General features: G+C 42.7%; 1 long non-coding RNA gene across 1 annotated transcript; it reads right to left on the bottom strand.

Moving 5' to 3' along the window:
• Positions 1-3,673: 3,673 nt before the first annotated feature.
• On the bottom strand, positions 3,674-8,841 carry LOC130880680 (uncharacterized). Its single transcript, XR_009057619.1, has 4 exons — positions 8,622-8,841; positions 5,516-5,631; positions 4,060-4,154; positions 3,674-3,923 (listed from the first exon to the last, which is right to left on the bottom strand). It is a non-coding gene; the product is annotated as an uncharacterized LOC130880680 (long non-coding RNA).
• Positions 8,842-11,399: the final 2,558 nt, after the last annotated feature.

Here is an 11,399-nt window from a genome sequence, read left to right as displayed (position 1 = left end):
CCACCTGCTAGAGGTTGCCAGGATGGACAGCTTGGTCAGGGTAGACATCCCTTCTTATTAGATTAACTCTCTCAAATAGAAAAGAGATTGGGGTCCTACATTGCTAATTCTTACACCTTTATTAAAGAATTCCAGTATATTACCAATCTTAAAACCTTACGTTCCATGATGTTTATACGATTCTCACCAGTAATCTCCTCAAAGAGTGAAGGTGAGTCTGGGACCAGGCCAGGGCACATGCAGACGAAACCCACCAAACTAATGCCACCCACCAGCTGGGGCTGAGGTGGTCCCTAACTAGGACTCTGAATGAAATTACAATACCCCAGAGGCATCCTTGTGAGGAATAAATTTATAACTTGCCTCCTGGCCAGTTTCCACAAGGCTGTCCTTCAAGTGGCAAATTATGAAAAAATCCAAGAGGTCCTTTAGGACAAGCATAAAAATCCATCTCAATTCCTAGACCGCCTCACAAAAGTTCTTACAGTATACCAATATGGATCCTGAGACCCCAGACAGAAAACAACTCCCCATGACCTCCCAGAGTTTCCCTAAGGCCAAACTTAAACATCTAGAGAAAGGACCCCTGAGTCCACAGGCAGAAGTCTTCACCATGGCCTTCAAGGTGTACCATGGGAAAGATGAAAAAGCCTGAAAACAAAAATACCTGATGCTGGATAAGGCCCTTCAGCTGGCCAAAGCAGCTGCCCAGGCTCCCAGAGTCTGAGAACCTCCAGGTCATGTTTCAAATGTGGTCAGGTGGGTCACTGGGCCCTGGTCTATCCAAAGCATCACAAATCATTCTGACCATGCTCATGGTCCCATTAAGAGGGACATTAGGCTGCTGACTGCCCTCATGTCCTTTGTGGAGGAGGACGTCAAACCCATGTCACCCTCTAGCAACCTTAGGTAGGGCCATGGACAACTGAGGGGACCTGGGTTCCCTGGGCTCAACTACTGCCATCTCCAACAGGGAGCCTTAGGTAGTCGTGAGAGTATCAGGGCGATCCGTTTCCTTCTGGATATCAGGGTCACTGCTTTTGTTCTGATGAAGTTTTGGGGACCTACATCTCCTCTTTGTTCTTCTAAAGTCAGAGTGAGGGACAGCCTTACTAACCTCACCAAACCCCACCGCTTAGCTGATATTTTTTTAGAGCTATTCCCCTTACTCATTCCTTCTTATCAGTACCAACCTGTCTTGCCTCCTTGCTTGGAAGAGACCTCTTAGCTAAAGTAGGAGCCTCTATTTTTTTTGCTCCCCCCCATCTGCTTGATCTCAGGCATACCAGTCATTCCCCTCTTCACATTCTGAAAATCACACAATCTGATTCACATTTTTCACTTATCAGTTTCCCAGGTGAATCCCCAGGTGTGGGACATGAAATCCTTCCATAGTCAAACATCAGTACCCTCTATCTTAAGGTTTTGATTGCTGTGAAAAGACACCATGACCATGTGGCAACTCTTATAAAGAAAATTAATTGGATGGCTTGCTTACAGATTCAGAGGTTTAGTTCATTATCGTCATTGTGTGGAGCATGGTGGTATGCAGGCAGACTTGGTGCTGGCCACATCTTGATATGCAGGCCACAGGAAGCTGATTGAGACTCTGGGTGGTTATCTTGAGCATAGGAAACTCCAAAGCCTATGTCCACAGTGACATACTTCCTCCAACAAGGCCACACTCACTCCAACAAAGTCACATCTCCTAATAGTGCCACTCCTTATGAGATTATGGGGGGGGGATTAACTGCATTCAAACTACCACACCCTCTCATTATTCAACTACAAAACTCTACGACTTATATCGCCCATGATCAATGCCTACTTTCCCCCCAAAGCCTCTTGGGACTTAAGCATCTCATCTCTGACCTCTTAAGAAAGAATCTCTTGTGCTCCACTTCTTCCCCCTTTAGTGCCCCAATACTCACAGTTAAGAAACTCAGTGGGAGCTACTGCTTGGGTGAGGATCTCCAACTTATCAACTTGGCCGTGGTTCCCCTTCACCCGGTAGTACCCAACCTTTGCTTTCTTCTCTCTACCACCCTCTCAGAGACCTCCCACTTCTCTCTCCTGGACCTCAAGATTGCCTTCATTTCTATTCCTCTGGACCCCAGTCACAAAATAGCTCTTCTTTTACTCAAGCTGACCCAGACACTCACTTTTCTACCCAGCTCATTTGGTCTGCTACTCCAGGGGTTCTGAGAAAGCTTATTTGACCAGGTTTTGGCCTCTGGGTTATTCTTGTTGTCTCTTCCTAAATCCAAACTTATACAATATGTAGATGATCTCCTTCTTTGTAGTCCATCTGTACAAATTAACTAGGCAGACACCTCTACTTTCTTGAACTTTCTGTCTAGCTGAGGATTTAGGGTTTCTCCTTCTAAGGTCCCACTGACCACTTCTCAGGTTACTTATCTGGGACTAACTATTGTTCCAACTCATAACGTTACCCTACATAGGAAACATCTAATCTAGTTGTTTTCGGTCCCTATAACCAGGGACAAAATCCTATCCTTTCTAGGGATGATTGCTTTTTATGCTCTTAGATTCCTTCTTTCTCTCTTCTTGCCTGCCCCTTGTATGAGGTGGCCCTTGGCTCATGAGCTCCTCCTTGTGCCCATTACTAAGCCCTTTCATAAACTTCAACAGGCCCTCCTCTAGGCCCTGTCCTACATCTTCTGGTCTTAAACTTACTCCATCTCTCTCTGTGTTACAGATTAGTAGGGAAATGTCCTCAGGGTTCTTGGTCACCAACTAGGATCTTTCTTTGCACCTGTTGCATACTTACCAAAAATAATTAGACCATCCTATTAAAGGATGGACACCTTGTCTGCATGCTCTGGACACAGCTGAAATTCTTCTATGTGAATAAAAGAAGTTAACCTTTGGGTCACCTATTACTGTCTTCTCTCCTCACCAGATGTTCCATGTTCTCACATGCAAGGGTCTCCAAACACTACCCCCTTTCTGAGTTCCCTCTTTCTTCAGGTAGCATTGATAGAGGACACCACACTCACCTTTTAGTCATGCCCTCTACTGGGGCAACCTTCCATCTCAGAGCTGTAACACTTCTATTGGGTAAACCTTTCCCCTCAGAAGCTCCAACACTTATAGGTAGCTTTGAAAAGAGCTAGTCTGGTACCACCCCCCTCTTCTGCTTCTGGATTGACTAGTTGTGGCACACCTCAGTGACAGCTTCCATTATTGCTGTCTTCCATTTGCTGAGATGTCCTTTCTAGAACTGGGTAGGTATACATGCTTTAGAATCTCCAAAATATGAACTAAATAGATTTTTCTTCCTCATAACTAGGCTGTGTCATGTATTTTGTTACAGTGATGAGCAAGTGACTAATATATGCAGTGTCTGCTTTGCAAAGGCCCATATTTCTTGAAATCAAGGGCAATGTCATCTTTATAATATTTACCCAACTTCTGCCATGACAAAAGCATTTAACACATAAAATAAATGTTCAATACACAGTTACTAAATAAATAAGCTATTGCAGATCACATTTCTAGAATTTGTTCTTCCAACCCACAAACTCTCACATACACATCGTATATGTATACTAAGGTTAGCTTATAGATACCCATACCACAAGTTTATAAATGTTTGGGAAGACCTTTTAGTTAAAAGCCATATTAAATTTTTATTTATTTAATTGACTATGATTTATCAAATTGAATCAAATCACAAGATTCAAGGTGCAAACAATGGGTTATTTCCTCATTTCTAAGGAAAGGGAGATCCTGGGTTATGAAAGCACAGAAGGAGGTGGCCTTCATTGGGTTCCAGTGATAGATGCTCTTTGGAATCTTTAGATTTGCTTAATTACATGGTGGATTTTTCTTAATTTTTCTTCGAATGGTTTCCATATGTTTTCGGGTCTCCATATGAGTAATTGTTAGGACCTGTTTCCCTGGAAAACACAGACACAAGAAGGAACATTGAGTGACAGAAAGATGGTCATGCTCAGAGGGATCAGACATTGTGTGACTCTACCTGCTTCTGTACAGGGAAGAGAAACATAAAGACCCACTTTAAATGACACTCACCGATGGGTGTTACCAGTCCCGAATGCAGACCTGGACAGAAGGACAATAGCAGAAATGACGATATATAGTATCCCACCTCCAAGCAGTCCTGTGATCTGGAAGCAGAATAAACAGAGAGGACATGAAAACAAGTTTGGACAGAACAAATTTGATTTTGAACCTGTTTCTATTGCTTTGGGAAGTCCTCCATGATCTCTCAGTCCTATTGGGGAAAATGTCAGTCTGAGTCTTTAAGAGGATCCAGTGTGGGGGGAAAAGAAGTAATCATTTTCCCTCTGGATATCAGTGGTCTTCTAAGGAAGAGGAACAGTATTGCTCAGGCAAATACTTTGGTAGTTTGCTCGGGTAGAGAGGTGTGGTCTGGAGTCAATGTGACAGAGAAAGTGCTCTGTGTAGAGAGTGAATAGTGTTTGTGCTGTGTACAAGAACACAGAGAAAGGTTGGAGAGATGACTCAGAGGTTAAGAGCACTGGCTGCTCTTCCAGAGATCCTGAGTCCAATTCCTACCAACTACATGGTGCCTCACAGCCATCTGTAATGAGATCTGGTGCCCTCTTCTGGCCTGCAGGCATACGTGCAGGCAGAACATTGTAAACGTAAGGCCCAGATGAAGAGCAGAAGGAGGGAGAACATGAACAAAGAAGTCAGGACCGCGAGGGGTGTATCCACCCATGGAGACGGTGGGACTGATCTAACGGGAGCTCTCCAAGGCCAGCTGAACGAGCATGTGATCAAACCGCACTCTCTGAATGTGGCTGACAATGAGAGTGGACTGAGAAGCCAATGATAATGACATTGGATTTTGATTCTACTGCATGTACTGACTTTTTGGAAGCCTAGTCTGTTTGGATGCACACCTTCCTAGACCTGGATGGAGGGGGGGCCTTGGACTTCCCACAGGGTAGGGCACCCTGACTTCTCTTAGGACTAGAGAGCGAGGGGGAGGGGAAGTGGGGGGAGTGGGAGGGAAATGGGAGGATGGGAGGAGGTGGAAATTTTAAATAAATAAATAAATAGAATAAAAAAATAAAATCTTTTAGAAAAAGAACACAGGGAAAGTGAGACAGAGGAGAAAGGAGGCAAGAGCATCTTGGGGAAGAAGAGGGGGTAGAAAAAGCCTCCTGGGGGAGGGGAGATTTCCAGCTACTGGTAAGGTCCACATCTTCAGTGACAAATAGTTTTCTGATGTAAACCTCTACTGTTTTTTTTTTAATATTTATTTATTTATTTATTATGTATACAATATTCTGTCTGTGTGTATGTCTGCAGGCCAGAAGAGGGCACCAGACCTCATTACAGATCGTTGTGAGCCACCATGTGGTTGCCGGGAATTGAACTCAGGACCTTTGGAAGAGCAGGCAATGCTCTTAACCACTGAGCCATCTCTCCAGCCCGTAAACCTCTACTGTTGTTCTGAGCCTCCAGATGAAGCCAGGCTCTGAGTCAATCTGCTTACCTGGGACAGTGACATTTTGAGCTGGATAGGACGAGGAAGTGAGGCTTCCCTCTGGCGGGTGAAAAAGATCCAATGAAGTTGAAGAGTCCAAGAATAAGAAAGCAAAAATGTAGATTCTAAAAATAAAGATGTAGAAATAAAAAAATATAAAGTTATAAGTCTAGGAGAATGAGAACAGACTCTCAGCAGCTTTCTCAGCAGATCGAGGCTCAGTCATTCACAGGGAGCTATTTTCTCAGATGCTTGGGAAGCCTCCGTCAGCCTAGGTCATTTCATTTTATAACTGGCTGTTTTATTTACAAGGCCAGAGCTCCTCCCCACAAATTGAGAGTAGTGTCCTGGCCATCCTTGATAAACGACAGATGTGAACTGAGTTAACCTTTAGGAGATAGAGATATGTGACCTCTGGGTTAGACATTGTCTCCGTTATGGAAAATAGCGCCACCAAAGGGGAGGCATGGGACTCCAGTTTACATCTGGAGGTACAGGAGACAGTGGACAAGTACAATGGTTTAATTGATGAGCTCTGATAATGGAGGTTGTAAAGTATGGCAGTCAGTATCTGAGTTTTAAGTTCTCAGCCTAAGAACCAATTAATTCTAATTTATTAACCTTCTGTTATTACTAGCAGTCCCTTTTCTGACTATTGCTAAAGACATCTGTTCTTTTGCAATTAGTGATTTTCGCTGTAATCTACTCTAAAACATATTTCATGATAGCTGCCTAGTTACCCACTGACATCAGAACTCACTCTCCTCCTTAGGGTTTCTGTTGACTAACCCATGGGTCAGGGCAAGATTGTAAAAATTCCTTTGTTCAGACCTAATGCTTGGTGCTCTAACTATAAAAGATGGGTTTAGAAACTGGCCTTTGGCCACAGCCTAACAAACATCATCTCTGGCTGTGGTCTCAGATAGCTGATAAATTTCTGTGCCCCATGGTGCTTTTTTATTTTTTATTTTTTTTTATTTTTAAGTTTGCTTCTGGTTTTCCTAGGATTTGGTTTCTGGAATAAAGTTTGCTTCTAGTTTATTAGACTTGGTGGTGTTCTCATCTTTGTGCGACCTCCCTGGATCCAACAAAGTGATTGCTAAGTTGCGCTAACTCAGCAGAGGGGGGAACCAGGAGGATGTAAGCCTGATACTAGGCAGGTCTGAAGCCAAAGGAAGTCCTCTTTAAAGCCACAGGAACCGCTGAAGATATGTCAGATTCCTCAGAGACAAATGGCATGACCAGACATCAACAATGCCTTGCTAGATAGGAAACTAGAAGAAAATTAAGAGAGAGCAGATTTCAAAAGCAATAATGAAAGATTTCCAAGCTGTTCATGAGGCATGGACGTCAAGCACTGGATGTCCATTGCTGGACTGGAAATGCACCTGAGCTAGAACTCAGTAAGTGCTAAAGATCTGAAGGCATTTTGTTACTAGCTCGAGGGAAAGATGAACTAATGGCGGAGGTTAACAAAGCTCTAAGGCAGCCGGGCGGTGGTGGCGCACGCCTTTAATCCCAGCACTCGGGAGGCAGAGGCAGGAGGATCTCTGGGAGTTCGAGGCCAGCCTGGTCTAGAAGAGCTAGTTCTGGGACAGGCACCAAAGCTACAGAAAGACCTGTCTCGAAAAACCAAAAAAAAAAAAAAAAAAAAAACCCCAAAAAATAAAAAACAAAAACAAGCTCTAAGGCAAACTGATAATAATTGATGCTGTTCAGTCATTCCTTCCTGGCCCAAAGTTAACAAAGCTGAAAGGTAAACCGATTACAATGAGTAACAATTGTTCTGTCTTAACACAATTCTGAGTTCTAGGCTACACCATGAAATGTTTAGCTGACTACAAGTTAAAAACAAAACAGTAACATCATTTATTTCTTCTTCGGTTGGCCTGAAAAGCTGGAGTGTCACTTATGTGTTCAAGGCTCATGCCTGGAGGGAGTGAAGATATTCCAAAGAGAGACACTCTATTTAATTATAAATCTCACGTAAAGCTGAAAGATGAGCTTGGTGGTGGGGGCCGCAGCTCTTGGATCTCTTTATTTGTTCTTCTCAGTGTAGCCATGTTGAACAAATCTTTCTCTACATTTCAAAGTTTTCCCATTTGATTGCCATCTTGAAGACGGTAGTCCAGCTTAACTTGTTAGGGATAACTGGGTCCAGGCTCATACCTTAAAACTCTAATGATGTACCTGAGAGGCAGTCAAATCTGCACATCTTTAAATATAAAGACCAAAGGCCTATGCAACTGCTTCTGTTTTCCAGGTGTGTCTGTTATGTATTTTATTAGGCATGTAATGTCTTTGTTCTTTCCATACCCTTCGTCTCAGCAGCTACCAAGATCGTCAGCTTACCTTCCTGCCTTGGTTTCTTTTCTTTCTAATGCCAGTACATTTCTCTCAAGTCTCCAAAGCTCTTGTCTGAATCTGTTTTAAAATTATGTGTGTGTGTGTGTGTGTGTGTGTGTGTAGAGGATTGGTGTGTGTGGTGTGTGAATATATTTCAGTGTGGCAGGGCAGACTTTAGGAAAGGAGTGGGCAACAGTGACCATGTCATACAAGAGGGATGGGAATGAGGGAGAGGCTGTGTGGTTGGTTGTGCAGATGGAAGGAATGCAATTATAGGGGACATAAAGAGTTCAATGACAGGCACAACCTCCTAGAGCAAGACCCACCTCCCCTTGAGCCATCAGTGTCTCTCCTTTCCTATACCCCAGTCCATAATGTAGCTCTGTGGACACATAGAGATACCCACTTTTTTTTTTTTTTTTTTTGGTTTTTGGTTTTTCGAGACAGGGTTTCTCTGTTGCTTTGGTGCCCGTCCCGGAACTAGCTCTTGTAGACCAGGCTGGCCTCAAACTCCCAGAGATCCACCTGCCTCTGCCTCCCGAGTGCTGGGATTAAAGGCATGCGCCACCACTGCCCGGTGAGATACCCACTCTTCAAAGAAATCATTGTCTCCAATGGGAATCTTATATTTGCACAGTACCTGAATTTTCATTCAAGTTTTGAAATCAGATGTATGCATTTACTCTTCCTAAGACCAGCAAACTGGGCTGAATCCCTCCCAAGGGCAGCCATCCCACCAAAACTTCCCCTTATAAATCAAAAGACTTACAGAAGGCCTCCTGAAGTTGGCACACACTGATCTCCTGCTTGGTTCTTCTACGTCCTTTAAAGTTTAGAATAAAGGAAGATTCTTTTAAAGAAGTTGAGCTGAGTAGAAATCAGCCCCTCAGTTGTAGAACACAGAACTAAAAGAGGTAGAAAGTGCTGATGCTACTCAGCCAAGGGAAGCCTTTATATAGTGTCCCAAAGGCAAACAGAACAGCTTGCAGAGTTGCATGTGGAGAATTCCCTTTATTGGCTAATCTCAAGTTTCTTTTGGCCCTGAGGTTCAGTTGTGTTTTTCTCTAACAGAAGCGTTTAAAGGAAATGGCTGAAGTCCAGTTTCACTCTTCCCAGTTTAGATCAGATCTGTTTGCCTCATTGCTTTTGCTTATTTGTAAAGCTTTCCGCCACCCCTGAGTTATCTCAGTGGATAAAAATACTCCCAGCTAGGCCTGCCAACTTGAATTTGTTCCCTGGGATCTGCAGGACTGAGGGAGATAACAGACTCTCAAAAACGGTCTTTTGACATTCACACAAGCACCATGGCAAACACTTCCCTGTTGTGGGAATTCCTTTCTGTCAGTAGTTTCTGGGTACCAGCCTTAGGGTGTGGTGGCTTCTGTGTGTGGACATGATCTCACATAAGGGAGAGGACAGGTCTCTCTAGTTCTTTTGTGTAGTGGTTGGAGATATGAATGCAGCTTCCAGTGCCCCCAGGGCATAGGACCAAGGTGGTTCTCTACCTTATTGTTATTCATGAGTGTTCCCCAACAAATATTTGATATCCCTTTATTTCAGGTTCTTGTGGACTAACTTACCACCACTTACACACCCCTATGAGTACAAAGTAAATAAATAAAGTGTAGGCGTGCACACACAGAGAGAAAATACATGAATAAACATTATTTTTGGAAAGCTTATTTATTTATTCAATCAATTGATTAACTAATTGTGTGTACAAGCATTTGCCCTACTGTATGTCTGTGCACCATGTGTATGCAGTATTCTTGCAGGCTAGGAGAAGGCATTGGGTCCTCCTGGGACTGGAGTTACAGGCTGTTGTGAGTTGCCGTATGGTTGCTGGGAATCAAACCTAAGTCCCCTGGAAGAACAGTAAGTGCTCTTAACCACCCAGCCATCTCTCCAGTCCCAGTTTCTACTTTTGAAGCAAAACTTAGAATCTTTGACTCAGAAGGATAAATCCACAACATTGACAGAAATAAAAGCTTTAGAACTCTTGTAATTTTATTGAATAGTGGTAGATATTACAGCTATTCTGATGAACAAGCATATGTACAATAATAAAATAACCGTTTAGTCAAGGTCAATAGATATAAGACCAGTGATCCAAATGGCAAGACCGTCCAAACAGCAGGTTAAATAGGCAAAAGCCTGCAATATAAATGACAGGAACCAAATATATACACATTTTTATCCAAACATCTCAGTCTTGGTATACGTCTGTGGTAAAGACAAAATTCTTCACTTAATACAGGAAGATGGAACGGTACCAACTAAGTCACATATTTAAGTTAAGATGTCAGAAGACGATAGGCAGCAATTCATGGGTTCAGAGAGTCTTGTATTTTTCCCAGGGCTCCAATAGACAAATATTGTAGAGTGACACGTAAGTTCTTAAATAGCCACCATATGCATTCACTAGACATTCTAAGAGTCAAGTGACTGAATGATTGCCTTTCCCAGTGTCCTCATGACTTTCCATTTCCTGTAGCATAATAAGATGTTATAATACCAAAATGTATAGTTGTGTTTTACAAGAAAATGTATTATGTATCAGCAATTATACTAATAGAAAAGTGAGCCCATTTCAATAATGACAAGATACATGTTTATATTATATGAATCAAGGACAAGAAATCATGCAAAATATAGATTATTCCAGGGCCTTTTTCTTGTCTTCCCACTTTGTCCTGCATCATTTGCTTTTCACCTTTACTCATTGAAACAGAAAAATGAGTATTTGAACTCTATTATTGATTCCTGAGAGTATGTACAGTTAAATATTTTAAGTTTGCCTAACCAAAGGTCAGTTTAGTGCTCACATCTTGGTGGTTCAGGATGCCGAGGGCATGTGCTGGCACTTTGCTAGCTGTCTTTTTCTTCTTTTATTCCATCTAGGCCCCCAAACCCATGGGATGACTCTACCTAGATTTATGCTCTATTCTCTGGAACACTCTTGCAGATTCTCCTGGAGGAATACCTAACCATCTCATAGCTAATTCTAATTCCTGTCAAACTAAAACAAAGATTAACCATCCTAGATGAAGTCCTAGTTACTGTTCTGTTGCTGTGAAGAGACACCACAATCAAGGTAGATCATATAAAAGCAATCATTTACCTGGGGGCTTGTACAGTTTTGGAGGATCAGTCCATGATCTTCATGGTGGGAAGCAGACAGGCTTCCTGCCCTGTATCTGTAGCTGAGAACTTTATATCCTGATCAGAAGGCAGCAGGCAGTAGAGAGAGAGAGAGTGAGAAAGGGAGGGAGAGAGAGGGAGAGAGGGTAAAAGAGAGAGAGAAGAGAGAGACAGAGATAGAGACTGAACTTGTTATGGGTTTTCCAAACCTGAAAGTTTAGCTCCAGTGACACACTTCCTCCAACAAGGCCACACCTACTCCAGCAAGACCAGTAATTTTAGTCATTCTCAATCAATTCTACTGATGGGGACCTAGCATTCAAACATATGAGCCTATAGGAGCCATTTCCATTCAAACCGCCATATAGTTGTTAATGATCTTTGATAACAATACTTAAATTCTTGC

The sequence above is a fragment of the Chionomys nivalis genome, chromosome 8 (genome assembly GCF_950005125.1).
Source record: "Chionomys nivalis chromosome 8, mChiNiv1.1, whole genome shotgun sequence".
NCBI lineage: Eukaryota > Metazoa > Chordata > Mammalia > Rodentia > Cricetidae > Chionomys > Chionomys nivalis.
The sequence above is the reverse complement of the archived record's forward strand: the minus strand, read 5'-3'. Positions and strand labels throughout refer to the sequence as shown.